The sequence below is a fragment of the Heterodontus francisci genome, chromosome 10 (assembly GCF_036365525.1).
Source record: "Heterodontus francisci isolate sHetFra1 chromosome 10, sHetFra1.hap1, whole genome shotgun sequence".
NCBI classification, from domain to species: domain Eukaryota; kingdom Metazoa; phylum Chordata; class Chondrichthyes; order Heterodontiformes; family Heterodontidae; genus Heterodontus; species Heterodontus francisci.
The window spans coordinates 60,724,363-60,740,165 of NC_090380.1; the positions used below are offsets into that span (position 1 = coordinate 60,724,363).

Sequence of the window (15,803 nt, forward strand, 5' to 3'; positions counted from 1 at the left end):
ACAGGGTAGATGCAGGTAAGGTGTTTCCCCTGGTTGGAGAGTCTACAGGGGACACAATTTCAAAATAAGGGGGAAGCCACTTAGGACAGAGATGAGGAGAAATTTCTTTCTTCAAAGGGTTGTGAATCTTTGGAATTCTCTACCCCAGAGGACTGTCGAAGCTCATTCGATGAGCCTCAGTTTTGTTAAGCAGCCTTTTATGTGGTACTTTATCAAACGCTTTCTTAAAATTCATATAGATAACATCCATCGCATTCCCTTCATCAACTTTCTCTGTTATTTCATTAAAAAATTCAATTAGAGTAGTCAAGCATGATCTACTTTTTACTAATCCGTGCTGGCTATCGTTAATTAACTCAAACCTGTCCAAGTGCCTTTGATTTTCAACCCCCCCCCCCCCCCCCCCCCCCACTGATTATTGTTTATAAAACCTTTCCCACCACTGATATTAGACTAATTGGCCTGTAGTTGTTGTGGGACCACCTTAAGAGCTGTAAGTGGAGGTCACTGGAAGAAGCGATGTCACGTCACACACGAGGAGTTGAGTGTAGCCTGACAGAGTGATATGTGTCTTAAGTTATAATAAAAAAACTGGGTTTTTTAATGGATATTACTTGTTTTCCTGTGAGTCTTACAACAGTTCACATATCAAAGGAACAAGTAATATTACATGGTGGCAACATTTGGGATATATTTTTCTGAAGACCATCAACTATTACATTGTGGCAATGTTTTTTTTTTCCTGAATAACACCAAGTGAGAATGAAGAACAGCAGGCTGCCTACCTGGAGTGGCTGAAGAGTCATCAGGAGAGCAGAAAGCAGAAGACCCCGCAACAGTGCAATGAGCTAGGCTACAGACAGGACCCCGGGAGGTGTTGAAGCTCTGAGAAGCAGCAGGCAATTGGCCAGGCGATCGGAGCTTTCACCTAATCTGGCAGTGGGTGAAAAATTTGTAAAGAAGTAGTGTGGCCATAAATGTTTTAGTTTTCCTGGTTTTTCTTTGCTTCATGGGCGGGGCCGAAGCCCAAAGGTGAGGGAAGAACCCAACAGTTCCACTGGAGGTCCAGCACAAAATAAATGGCTGGTTGTGGTAGCTGCCAGTACTGCAAGCTGCAGTTGGCTGCAGAGGAAAAAGAAACTCTAAGAATAAAAATGATGTCGTCTCACTCTTAAAGGGGCAAGCCTGCAAAAAGGAATCTGTCTAAACAAGAAAAATAGAAGTATGCCTGTGAAAAAGAAAAGCTATAAAAAGTCCTATATTTACGTTAAAAAAAAAGCAAGATCACTAAGACAATAGCTTTCAGATAACCAGTTACAGATTGGATTGGCGTCGGATATAGCATCTAAATTTAAACTGTTTCGACAACAAATGGAGCTGTGTTTCCTCAATCAAAAAGTGAGTGAACCAGAGAAACAGGCTATCAAGGTTAAGATTGCACTGGGCAGCAAGGATCTACAGCAGATGAATGCATCAGGATTGTCAGCTGAGGATCAGAAGGACCCTAGCAACATATGAACATTCCTGGAGCAGCAATTCGAGGTGAAGGTAAATTTCCAAGTACAGAGGCTTGAGCTTATGATCTGCTGGCAAAGGAAAGATGAGTCCATTGACCAGTTTGTTGCAAGGTGCTGAGACAAAGCTCAGGAATGTGACTTTGCAGATATCGAATTGTCAGTATGGGTTATAGAACTAGTAATCACGCCTACCACATGAAAGGCCTTTCAAAAAGACATGCTAGAAAAGGTAAAAGGGCACTACTTAATGATGGAAGAAAATTTGAAGCCATCATGACTGTGCCAACAGTTCCACGCATTGGGGGTGCCTACAACAATTGGTATGGTAACCAAGGCTCCAAAGCCTGCTAAGCCTTGTGGCAGATGTGGCCTGACTTACCCAATTTGCAGTTGTCCAGTGTACCAGCATCTGCAAAGTTTGTGGCATGTGAGGACATTGGGCAAGGCAGTGCAGAAGGCTGAGCTGAAATACTGCTATACAGGAATGGTGGTAGATCACATGCAGAGAGAATGTCTACAAGACAGGATGGCAAACACAACAAAAGGTATGCTAATACCCAACCAAAGCCCAAGCAGGTCAGCAGAGAGATCAGTTGCCAGGAGGACATTGATGAATAGTGTACTCGTGCGAACAGCAAGCGAGCATTTCACATGGTTGATTTTTGGATCAACATGTCAATGCTATTACGCAATCTGAGACATTGACCATGATGGGGATTTTATGTTCACAGAAGAGTGGCATGCATAAGCCTAGAGTAAAAATTGACACCGGAACAAGTGCAAATATTCTGCACATCCATATACTGAAGAACATGTGCTTAAAGAAACGGGGATCTGTGGTACAACCTACCACAGCTAGGCTGACTGCCTGCAATAAGTTGGTAAAATAGGTGGAAAGTGGCAGATGAAATTTAATGCAGAGAAGTGTGAACTGATTCATTCTGATGGAAAGAACATGGAGAGACAATATAGAATCAAGGGTACAATTCCAAAGGGGGGTGCAGGAGCAGAGGGACCTGGGTGTATATGTGCATACATCATTGAAGGTGGCAGGACAGGTTGAGAGAGTGGCTTATAAAGCATACAGCATCCTTGGCTTTATAAATCGGGCATAGCGTACAAAAACAAGTAAGTTATATTGTATGAAAGACTGATTCTGCCTCAACTGGAGTACTCTGTCCTGTTTTGGGTACCACACTTTAGGAAGGATGTGAAGACATCAGAGACGGTGCAGAAAATATTCATAAGAATGATTCTAGGGATGAGGAACTTCATTACGTGGATAGATTGAAGAAGTTGAGTCTGTTTTCCTTGGAAAAGCAAAAACTGAGAGGAGATTTGATACAGGTATTCAATATCTTGAGGGTCTGGACAGAGTAGATAGGGTGAAATTGCTCCCATTGGTGGAAGGATTGAGAACCAGAAGGCACAAATTTCAAGTAATTGGCAAAAGAAGTTTAACGGACTAAAATCTGACAAATCTCCAGCACCAGATGGTTTATGCCCTAGGGTTCTAAAAGAGATAGCTGCAGAGATGGTGGATGCGCTAGCTATGATTTTCCAAAATTCCTTAGATTTGGGAATGGTCCCATCAGATTGGAAGTTGAAAAGTGGTTTAACATTTGCCAAGAAAGCGTGCTGAGAGAATACAGGGAATTACAGGCCACTTAGCCTAACATCAGTCGTTGGGACGATGCTGGAAACTACTATTAAAGTCTTAGCAATGTACTTTGAAAAGCATAGTATGACTAGAACAAGTCAGCATGGTTTGACTAAAAGGAAATCCTGTTTGACATATTTATTAGATTTTTTGAGCACGTAATTAGTAGGATAGCTAAAGGGAAACCAGTATATGTTGTATACTTGGATAAGGCGCCACATAAAAGATTAATAGGCAAACTAGAGCTTATGGTTTTGGGGGTAATATATTGGCATGGATAGAGGCTTGGTTAATAGACAGGGAGCAGAGAGTGGGCATAAATGGGGCATTTTCAAGTTGGCAGGCAGTGAATAGTGGGGTGCCGCAAGGATCTGTGCTGGGGCCTCAGCTATTTACACTCCATATTAATGACTTGGATGAAGAGACAGAGTAATGTATCTAAATTTGCTGATGATGCAAAGCTCAGTGGAAAGGTAAGCTGTGGAGAGGACATAGAGAGGCTGCAAAGAGATACAGACAGGTTAAGTGAGTGGGCAACACGATGGAAAATGGAGTATAATGTAGGGAAGTGTTAAGTTGTTCACTTTGGTCATAAAACTAGAAAAGCAGAATATTTTTTTCAAAGGTGTAAAACTGGTAAGCATTGATGTTCAAAGAGACTTGGGTGTAATCGTACAAGGAACGCAGCAAGTTAACATGCAGGTGCAGCAGGCTATTAGGAAGGCAAATGGCATGTTGGCCTTTATTGCAAGGGGATTGGAGCACAGGAATAAAGAAGTCTTACAAAAATTGTACAGGCTTTTTGGTGAGACCGCACCTGGAATACTATGTGCAGTTTTGGTCTCCGCATTTAAGAAAGGATATACTTGCACTGGAGGTGGTGCAGTGAAGATTTACTAAAATTGGTCCTTGGGATGAGGAAGTTGTCTTATGATGAGAGGCTGAGTAAATTGGGCCTATATTCTCTGGAGTTTAGAAGAATGAGAGGCGATCTAATTGAGACATACAAGATTCTGAAAGGGCTTGATAGGGTAGAAGCTAAGCGATTGTTTCCACTGGTCAGGGAATCTAGAAGGTAGGAGGCATAGTCTCAGGATAAGGGGCCAATCATTCAGGACTGAGATGAGGAGAAATTACAACACTCAAAGGGTTGTGAATCTTTGGAATTCTCTACCCCAGAGGGTTGTGGATGCTTCATTGTTGAATACATTTAAGGCTGGGTTAGATAGTAACGTAGGTAGATAGATTTTTTGGTCTCGTAGGGAATCAAGGGATATGGGGAGCAGGCAGCAAAGTGGAATTGAAGCCCAAGATCATCCATGATCGCATTGAATGGCAGAGCAGGCTCAATGGGCCATATGGTCTACTTCTCATATTTTGTGTGTTCTTGTGTTAAACAAGGGAAGATGAAGGCATTGTATGACAGGCGAGCAGGACCAGAATTAGCTCGATTGCGAGTCGGACAGAAGGTCAGAGTCCTGAATCATGCGTCGGGAACTTAGTATCCTGCAGAGGTTGCTAGGATATGAGACTGTATGAGGTCCAGACACCCAATGGTGAGATTCTCAGATGGAACCGAAGTCAACTCAGAGCTGTATGATAAGACTACATGTGACAACCCTGTCGAATCATGGACATGTTCAAAGACAAAGTCTGAAGATGAATGTACAGCTGCTACGAGCACAGAAGAAGAGCATGCCAACCAGAGTTCTGAGTCACCAGAATCTGAGGAGTCATCAAGACGAGCTCAGCTCTGGGAAGAAGTTTACGATAACCCAGATCAGGACGAATAAGCAAACCTTCTCTACATTTGAGAGTGTTAAACTTGCTCACTTGCAAATAACGTTTTGTTTTAATCATGTATAGTTAGTCCAAACTGCAACATCATTGTATATTGCATGTATGTTTTTATCTTTGGGGAAAAAAGCGGGCTGTTGGTAAGAAGGAACGATGTTGAACGCTGTAAATGAAGCTTGCCGGAGGATGTGATGTGTCACACATGACCAGGGAATTGTGGGGGGAGCCCTGAGATGTGTTTGGATGTGCTTGTGTAGTAACTAGTTAAGTTACAATAAAAACCCACATTTTCTTTGGATGTTTCTTGCTGTCCTGTGAGTCTTGCAATAGTTCACATATCAAAGGAACACGTAATATTACTGTAATTATTAGGACTGTCCTTATACCCTTTACTCGAATAAGGGTGTCACTCTCCAATCCTCTTGCACCTACCTCAATATTTCCACAGTTGAAGTATTGTATGCAGTTCAGGATACAGTAAAGAATTACCAGTATGATGCACTGGAGGTGAGTGGCTATAGTTATATAGGCTAAAATATAATTGTAGCTTTTTCACGTGAACAAAGAAGATTAGGGATGCTGGCATCTAATGCAGGTCCACAACGCAAGAAATGTTTTGAAAGGATAAATAGTGAAAGATTGTTTGCACGTTCTAGAAAATTGGTAGCAAGGACCTAAATTCAGGATTATCACTGCAAAAATGAAGAGGGAAGATGAAGATTTTTTTTTTTGCACGCATAGTTATTAGAATGTGGGATGCATTCCACGAATGGCTCTTGAGGCAGAAGTGATACTCATTTAAAAGGGAAGTGGTAAATATTTGAAAAGGATATATTAAAAAAAAACTAGGAAAGGGCATGGAAATGGAATTGGAGTAGATGGCTCCAGTTGGCACAGGAATCACAGGTTGAATGGCTTCCTTCTGTGCTGTAATTTATATGATTCAATGTTATTTCAAAACTAAATTCTAAAGTAATGCAGCATCCTTGAAGTTAATGATCATGTTATTTCTCAAATTTATTTCAGGTGAATCATACCCACCGATCATACTCCATGAGTGTTCAGTAAAGCCTACAGCACTTCACCACCTTGCTTTCTGCTTGTTACGGTGATCTTCCCCCGACCCTCCCCCTTCACTAGTACATATCTGCTTAAAAAAAACCTTTTTTTATTCATTCAGGGGATATGGACATTGCTGGCTAGGCCAATATTTATTGCCCATCCCTAATTGTCCTTGAGAAGGTGATGGTAAACTGCCTTCTTTGCTGTTCTTGGGGTGTAGATACACCAACAGTGCTGTTAGGAAGGGAGTTCCAGGATTTTGACCCAGCGATAGTGAAGGAACGGTGATATAGTTCCAAGTCAGGATGGTGTGTGACTTGGAGGGGAACGTGCGGGTGGTGGTGTTCCCATGCATCTGCTGCCCTTGTCCTTCTAGGTGGTAGAGGTCACGGGTTTGGAAGGTGCTGTCGAAGGAGCCTTGGTGAGTTGCTGCAGTGCATCTTGTATATGGTAAACACTGCTGCCACTGTGCGTTGGTGGTGGAGGGAGTGAATGTTTAAGGTGGTGAATGGGGTGCCAATCAAACAGGCTGCTATGTCCTGGATGGTGTCAAGCTTCTTGAGTGTTGTTGGAGCTGCACCCATCCAGGCAAATTATCAGGAAGACAAGTGATTCAAGACATGACATGTAATCATGCTGTGACGAGTGTTTTGCCATCTCCCTATAGAGTGTAATTTATTCCTACCCCCTCCCTCTTTCCCACAGAGTTTTCAGCCCTTCTAGCCTGTACAGCAGATAGCCATTATTAAGTTTGCTGTACTGCAATAAAATGGTAAAGGTCTGTAACTTATACTCAGACTATTACATGTGACATACATGTATAGTTTTAAACTATAGACTGCAGTTAGTGTTCCAGCTACAGTCTTCCTCTCATGGTAAAGGAATGCTACAAATCTTTAGTAAAACAGCTTGGAACTGCACTAGAAATTAGTTTTCATCTGTAGCAATTCAATGATACTCGATTATACAAATTCTCTGATTTGCCCCTGTGTTGCTGTGTGATGTTTGGCTACGTTTTTCATGACAAATCATGTTTCCTAATTATCGGAAGATTGGCTAGTTTCCATGGATAAGGCTTACCTGCTTCAGGTATTTCAAGTGCACTCCTAAACAACATTGTACAGTTGTGTAGTTTGTTGAAATAATACATTTAAAAGTAATGTTAAATTTAGAAAAGTTAATATCCTACACAGATAGTAAGGCCAATCCTTGGATATTTTGCATATTAGCAAGTCACTTTTGTCTGCGATGCAGTTTGTTTTCCATAGTGTTTATTGTGTATCCTTTTTAATCTGTTGAATTCTGCTACTTTTTAACCCCTGTTTTTTAGAAATGGCTTGACTGGCTCCAGCTGTAGAAGTTTGATTCATGAATCAATTTTTAAAAAAAAGTCAGTTGTGTTGTGAACTAAAACTATGACGCATGCGTCTGAAACTCTTTACGTGACAAAGTATGTCAAAGGCCATGACATTCATACATAATAATGTCATTTCAAGAAACAATGTCATGAATGTGGGAAAACCAAAACAGGCATTTGAGATTGTGTAATATTAGTTTGAAAATTCCCTTAAGTGCAAACTCTTCAGCCAATCTTACATTAACTGATGAGTTTGCCTGGGTGCAGACAAGAGAAAAATGAAAAAAGCCAACATAAATTTTCTAATAAAGACCTCATCTAGTCTGACTTCTTGGGGAAAGAAGACAAAGAGAGAGAAAATTGTTGCTGGTCTCCCTTATAAAGCAAAAAAAAAAGTGTAGGTCAAGAGTTTTTAAAAATTGCATTTGTTGAATAACACATGCTCATCACAGTAGATTTTAGATTTAGAGATACAGCACTGAAACAGGCCCTTCGGGCCACCGAGTCTGTGCCGACCATTAACCACCCATTTATACTAATCCTACACTAATCCCATATTCCTATCATATCCTCATCTGTCCCTATATTTCCCTACCACCTACCTATACTAGTGACAATTTATAACGGCCAATTTACCTATCAACCTGCAAGTCTTTTTGGCTGTGGGAGGAAACCGGAGCACCTGGAGGAAACCCACGCAGACACAGGGAGAACTTGCAAACTCCACACAGGCAGTACCCAGAATTGAACCCGGGTCGCTGGAGCTGTGAGGCTGCGGTGCTAACCACTGCGCCACTGTGCCGCCCGTTAGGAAGCAGGTACTGCAGGCAACAAACATGCTGTTCCTTATTTATCAATGCAGTAAATCTGTTCTGTAAATGTTCCAAGTTTGAAATTTGCTAACTAACTAGATTTGAGGAAATGGCCCAGCTACTGCTAAGATTGCTGTACAGCAATGGTCAGCCAGGCAACTGTTCAAATAATTAATATTTCTATTGGTTTCAAGTGCACAATCAATTGTTAAAAATCTGATCGGTTGCATAAATTAGATGTGATGTTTCCAGTCAAACAACAAACTATTTCTACATTAGAATCTTTCATATTGACAGTGATGTGGTAAATTCAGACATAATGAGAAGGAAATCATTTGTGTATGCAGACTTGCATCGAATCCCTAGAGGCAGGCCGTGCCAAGGGCTGCACAGCATTCTTCAATGACATAGTTTGAAGAATGCCCCCTGCCCCCGGGGATTGACATAGGTCTACGTAGCTATTACACTAATAAATTTCTGCCCCAATGAATGCATCTCTTCCAGACCAGGAAGGCCCCAGGTCTGTGCTAAGTTAACTGATTTTTGCCTGGGCACTACTTGAAATGCTACAATTAAGCTCAACACTCCTGGATTAAGAGAAATGGGCAGGGTGCTTGCTCTTGTTCACTATCATGCAACCCCCGCTCAAAGCGGAATGATTTGGACTTGCTGTTCATGCTCCTATAGTTGAAACTGCCGACACTTGCTGCCTAGTACCACACATGTGAATGGCCACTTGGACAAAGAACTGAAGAGGACTTGTGCTTATGGAACCTTGCCTAATCAAAGAGTCCATAACTGCAACAAAAAGAACAGGGAAGAGAAAATAACAGTTAAAAGCAAAAAAGTCTATACTTAACTGGGGAGGTGTTGCTCTGGTCATCTTGAAGTTAAACTTTAAAAAGTAAAAGATATATTGGTGAAAATGTATTGGAGGGGTCAAATTAGTTTAGATGTACTTGACCCTTTAAGAGGCTTGAGTGACTTAGTCTACCTGAGCAACAGGGCCTCTAGTGTACTGCCAGCGATTAAAAGTTGCTAGGCTTGTTGGCCTTCACTGCATTGCTTCCTTCTCTTGAATACTTATTTTTTAGTGACCAGAAAAGGATACTGTACTCCAGGATTGGTCTGACATGAGCTCTCAAATTTTAATTGCAACTTTGGTCCAATCTGTACTGTTTTCACTATTATCTGCTTGGCTTATTTGGTAGCATTCTGAGTTGGAAGGTCATGGCTTCCACTCTAGATCTTGGGGATATAAATGAGGCTGACACTTAACGGTGTAGCACTGAGAAAGTGCTGCATTTTTTGAGGTACCATCCTGCAGAGGTCCGATTTTCCTGCTCGGTGATTTAGGCAGATTTAGAAGATCCATAGCATTATTTGAAGAGAGGAAGTTCTCCCTATGTCTTGGCTAACAATTCCACTACAACTAACGACATCAGAAATGGATTAGCTCGTCATTAATTTGAGTGCTGTTTGTGGGATATCACTGTGTAAAATGGCTGCCTTATTTCCTAAAAGATTGCTCTTCAAGAGTAATTTATTGGATGTGAAGGACTTCAGAGCATCAGTACATGTATTGGGTCAAATATAAATTCAGTTTTTTTTTCTCTTCATTCTTTCCCCGTTCAATCTTCTTTCAATGATCAGACAATTAGAGCACAGAGCCTACTAAGATCATTCAACTCTACTCCTTATTTCTTATGCCACCTAGTTGTTCTAGTCTGCAGTACTTTATACTTGTCTATGCTAAATTTTATGCTCCATTCATTTAAGTATTTTGTTGTGTAATTTCTTTTGTATGTCACCGGTTGCCTTGTGTTTAAACAGCCCTTCCTAATTTGATATCTTCAAATTTGGACAATTTACATTGAAAATGGGAGTTGCATTTAACAGAAGCCTAACAGTTCATTTGTCCGGTGATTACTGTGTGGCACAACAAGATATGACAAAAAAGGAAAGTGAAAACATGAAAAGCATAAATATTTCTGTATTTTATAAAACCTATTCAACTGAAACTACTGACACGCCATACTATACTTTGAAATCTAGATGGGTAACAGATGGCATGTCTCTGTTCCCTCATTTTGTTTTGATTTTATAGGGCACAATTGGACAAGTAATTCTGATATGGTCGATTGAAAGTTCTATGAACAATGAGCGATGCACTCGGGTTTTATGCACTTTGGAGAGGCAAAATCAGTCTGGGGTAAATTTTGTATTTAACTTTACATTTATCAGAATGTTGCGGTAGCTCTGAATGCTGCACTATAAGTTAAGTGAGGCAGTAGCACTGGCACTTCTGGCACAAAGAACCCTCATATGACCCCCACACCAATAACAACAGAATTATTGCTATTGGGGATGAGGCGCTCTCTAGCAAAAGTGCTAATGAGTCATCGAATTATAGAATGGTTGCAGCAGAGGAGGAGGAGGCTCTTCTGCCAGTTGTGTCCATGCCGGCTCTCTGCAAGATCAACTCAGCTAATCCCACTTCCCAGTCCTTCCTCCATTGCCCTGCAATTGAGAACAACCCCAGTTTCTCTAATCCATGTAATTGAAGTCCCTCATCCCTGGAACCATTCCCAAATCTTTTCTGCACCCTATCTACAGCCTTCACATCCTTCCTAAATTGCAGAGCCCAGAATTGGGCACAATACTCAAGTTGAGGCTGAATCTGTGATTTTTAAGGGTATAATTTCCTTGCTTTTGTACTCTATGCCCCTAATTAAGGTTAAACTTCAGAATCAAAGTGGGAGGTAACTCCTGAAATCATAATGTCACAATGCCTTAGAGAGACATCATTTATTCTTACGTTGGTTTGGGGATAGGCAATTATATGTTATCCAGTTTAGTTGTTGCAAAAACAAAACTCTTGTAACTTTTACATTTCTGCCCGTTACAAAATAGACCACCAGCAGGGAACAGCAGTGAGAAATAAAATTTGTTTTTGTTGCAATGTAAATGGGGCAGAATGTAACATTGCAAAGATGTAGTTCCGACCCTATTGAAACTTACAACACAGAAGGTGGCCACGTGACCCCTGATGACTGGCTCTTTGCCACAACAATTCAAAATTATTCCCAGCACCCTGTCATCTCATTGTAGTGTATCTTACTGTGCTTTAAATGTTTATCTGCTCTTCCTTTGAGGGGGCATGTAATGTTCTTGTGGCAAAGCATCCAATGCTCTGACATCTATAAAGAAATTCCCCTAATCTTTCTCCTCACTCACAATTATAAAATCACTTGTCATGAATTCCTTATCAAAATGTTTTGTAATTTTGAAAACCTCAAGTTTTCTCTTAGCCTTTTCTGCTAATAATCTTGCCTCACTTGTTAATTTGGTATCATCCTGATGAATATTTTCTATGACTTTAATGGGATGTCCAAAACTGCATATAGTGCTCCAGTTATGGCCTACCCATTGCCTTGTGCACATTTATCATAACCTAATTTCTCTTGTACATTATGCCCCTATAATCTAGTAAGTGTTGCATGAACACTAAAGGCAACAATTCAGCAAATATGGTATTTGGGATTTCCACATAAATCCAGGCAGAAATAATTTATATACATTATAAACTGAGGTAGGTCGAGGACTGATCCCTGTGGCACTTAGCTAGTGACTATTTGAACTTCATTCACAACTACTTGAGAAGCTTGCTTTTTTGGCCATCTTTGGCATACTATTAATAAACCTTGTTAAAATCAAAATATATCGCATTCACAGAATTTGTATTGACAAAATCTGAAAATTTATCAAAGAATTCCAGTAAATTTATTCGGCAAGACCACTGTCCCATGAATTTATGCTAACTCCTTTTTACTTACAGAATTTTAGATTCGTTCTATTACTTTATCCATAACAGATGTTGGATTCAGTAGCATGTAGTTTCCTCGGTTGTCACTGTGCTTTTTAAAGTTTGATATGTTAACTACTTCCAATTCTTGGTTATTACCATTTCTAATGCTCTAAAGATAGTGGCAAGAACGTGGCCAATTTTCACTGCCCACTCCATGCGCACCTTTACATTAAATTCATCGATCTCTGGTGCCTTGTGCACTTTTACTTTCCTTAAGTTGTCAGTAACTATCTTATTTGAAAATTCTTTATCTTTTATTAGTTTATCTGTCTTCTCCACCCAACAGAAAGGTAACTTCTATGCTGTGGCAACTGTCATGGTCTATTCCATGAAAACAGAAGAGTATTTCATTCATACATTTGCTATCCTAACCTCATTTTTTTTTATTTAGCTCCCCTGATGAGTTTCTTAACCTCCTTTGCCTAGATTTTAAGTATCTGTCAAACTGTGTTGCCCATAGATTTATACTTTAGGAGCAAACACCTCCTTTTTGCGCCCTTATTCCCAAAATGTTCTTTTCCATTTGTTAACCTTTTACTTGGAGCTATGTGTTTACTGTGTATTCTGTGTAGTATTTCTAAATATGAATCACTTTTTTCCACTCTTCTTGAACTATGTGAGGTGCTCAGGAAAGTGGGCAACAATCAGCTTTTGCTGAATGTTTCTATAGTACGTTCTGTTTTCTACCAAACACCTCAGGTTAAACTCCACAATGTTGTGATAACTGCTACCACGATGTTTTCCAACTGTAACCTGCACTACCATCTCCTGATTGTTATAACACAACAATTGGACTGAAACAGATCCTTTAACATAGTAAAATGTCTTCTGGTGATTCATAGTAATGTAACCAGATAAAAATTGACAGAGCCAAAGAAGTGGATACAAGGATGGGTGATTAAAAGCTTAGACATTGAGGTAGATATTAAGAAGCATCTTCAAGAGAAGATGGAGGTAGAGAGGCAGTGAGGTTTAGGTACGGAATTCCAGAGTTTGAGGCCTAGATGACTGAAGACATGGCTGCCAATTGTGAGGCAAAAGATGTGAGCCAAGAGGCCATAGTTCTTGGCAGGTTGCAGGGCTGAGGAGGTTATGAAGATGGGGTGGGCCAAGTCCAGTGGAGCTCCTGCTCGCATTGGTTCGTTGACCAATTGTTCCATAAAACAATCCAGTATTATGTCTAGGATAATATCAAGCATTCATTCTTATTGCACCCTTTCTCAATCTGTCCCTGGTGAATTTAAAGTCATCCATAACAATTGTCTATTTCGGTACACTGTTTCCTTATTTGATTACAAACTTCTTGGTTCAATCTCTCCTCCTAACTTGATGTTCTATAGTTGACACCCAAGTTAGTTTCCTTCCCCTTGTGTCTCTCATCCCGAGACACTGGTTTCTACTTTATCTGCACTTTGCTTCGAAAGTTGCATCTCCAGAAAATCCAGCTTTCTTTCATGTCAAAGGATAGCACCCTTTCAGGTTTGCCTCTTCTACTATTCTGACAAGCTGTATCTTTACACGCTTATCAAAACTGTGCCATTGTTGAACCCAGTCTCTTAACACCTGTGATATCATATCTCGTATCTATCCAGGATCTTTTGTATCTCTCATTTAATTCAGATACTACCAGCATTCATATACAGAATCTCAAGGCATCTTTTTTACTCACTCCCTTGACTGATGTGATTGCTTTGTCATTATTTCCTCATGTGATCTCATCCTTATACTTGGCAAACTTACCTGCTAAAGCACTCTGTACAGTAATATATAGCTTCTGTATCTTTTCTAACTGCTTCACTATTTATTTTTCCCTATTTTTACCCTTGCTGTTTTGCCCTTCCTCCATCTTGTTTCAGTCTTTCTCCCATTGCCTCATTTACCCTCTGCAAAGACACTAGCACTGTTTTGATTCAGGTGAAGCTCACCCCATCTGTAGAGCTGAATTTATCCCAATGCATTTGCATTTCAAAGTCCCAAGATCCCCAATTCTGCAATAAACTACAGCCCCGGTTAAATTCCCTAGTTTTGGAGTAGTGTAAACTACTACTAACTAGTGTTGAGTTTCAAAAGTATTTAACAAGAAAGTAATTAACAATACAGTATGTTATTTAAAAATAAGACCATATATTTACAATCTTTAGCTTTTTTGTAGTAATTTTACAAAATCATTAATACTATCTTTGATTACTCCCAGTAATCTACATTTTACTTTACGCATGCAACTTATATTGTTCTTAAAATATCTGTAATATTTGTACAGTACCTTATGAAGTCAGACTAGAATTAATACCATTCGTTCAAAATCTCAGCTGGAATCTTGACTCCCTGGGTATAAAAGTGAAAAATCTATGCGTAGCAGCTTCCCTGGTGTTCTTGAAGTCTCTAAGAGCAATTTGTATTTTAAGATTACAATTGCTTTTCTTTAATAGTTCTCCATCTTGTAAACATTAGTGACGAGACAACTTCCTACTGTACTAAATGTTATGAGTTCTCAGACTACGTAACCTGGCACTCCTCCAAAGGAGATGTGATCAAACTGCTTGGATGTTCAAATGACGTCAAGAACAAGAACATTTCTTCCTGTTGTTTCCTGGTCTGGGAATCTGGTTCTGCCTGTTGGGAGGCCTTCAGAGGAGCACAGTTCCTTGTCAGCGATCCAATAGCCCAAAGCCTTTAGAAGCAATTCCACAATTATCAGCAGTATAAAGTATCAAGTAGTATAGAACATAAGGAAGCAGCACCCTGCCCATCCACTGATCACTGGTTTCTATATTAATAAATCTAGAAGACAATTATATAGTACCATGTGATGTATTTAAATCTCAAAATATTAAAGGTTAATTTGGAATGTTAACATCCTGGCCAGGCGTTTCCCAAAGGAACAACAATTTCACTGATCTAGTTCCAGTATAGATATTTAACAAGGAATCACATTAATTTTCATTGTAGTCATAATTTACTGTGCAGAAATAAATTGACCAACTAAAAGTAAAAATCACTTCGGAGATAAGTGTTTTTAGACATGGCCACTAAATGCCATTAATTCATTTTTTTCCTATCAGATTGAAATTTTGCTCAAGCAGTTGTTTCACAATCTTGTACATACAGCTTCTGATCTTCCATGAATTATGGTCATACAGTCATGAGTCATTATGGCACAGAAAGAGGCCATTCAGCCCATGGCTGGCAATGTTTCTTTGAAAAAACAAAGTATGGACTACACCAATTCTATTCAAATCTTTAAAGGCAAATCAACCATTATTGCTTTCTTTTAAATCAAATGTATAGGAATTGTGATTTCATATTCCCCTTTTTAATATAATTAACTTTAAACCATTGAATGCTAAAGCCGTAATTAGTAGGTTTTGTGGCACAAGTCAATTCTTACAATGCAAAGGAATTGAATTGCATAACGTAGTTGAGCTGAAGTTGCTAAAGCACTCTGGATTGTTCATATCAGTACTGATGACAATTAAGCTTCTTCAACAAAAGATCCTTTTTAAAGAAATGTGAGAAATTAAAAGTACAAAGTATTATGACTCAGTGATATTGTTAATGTTAAAACATGAGAAATGAACTCCCCAGACTAATTTAAAGAATTACATGACAAGATTTCAGGTTTTAAGACTTTTATTATAACAACTAAACTAAAATTCCCCATTAACTAAACAGTACACTGTAAGTAGCTGATACCCCAATTTACAGAGAAAGGTATTTTCTTCACTTATTA

General features: G+C 39.6%; 2 protein-coding genes across 4 annotated transcripts in view; one reads left to right on the forward strand and one right to left on the reverse strand.

Annotated features, from left to right (window-relative positions):
• The window catches only part of arl13b (ADP-ribosylation factor-like 13b), a 122,825-nt gene that overhangs the window by 59,905 nt on the left and 47,117 nt on the right, over positions 1-15,803 (forward strand). The gene's annotated exons all lie outside the window — the stretch shown is intronic.
• Positions 1-15,803, reverse strand: part of LOC137374464 (syntaxin-19-like) — a 76,045-nt gene that overhangs the window by 9,694 nt on the left and 50,548 nt on the right. Inside the window, exon 1 of one of the 2 annotated variants that reach the window (XM_068040605.1) lies at positions 14,337-14,552. The exons of the other annotated variant lie outside the window; for it this stretch is intronic. The gene's annotated coding sequence lies outside the window, so the exon portion shown is untranslated. Of the gene's footprint in view, positions 1-14,336; positions 14,553-15,803 lie in introns of those variants that run through there. 2 annotated transcript variants of the gene reach the window in all.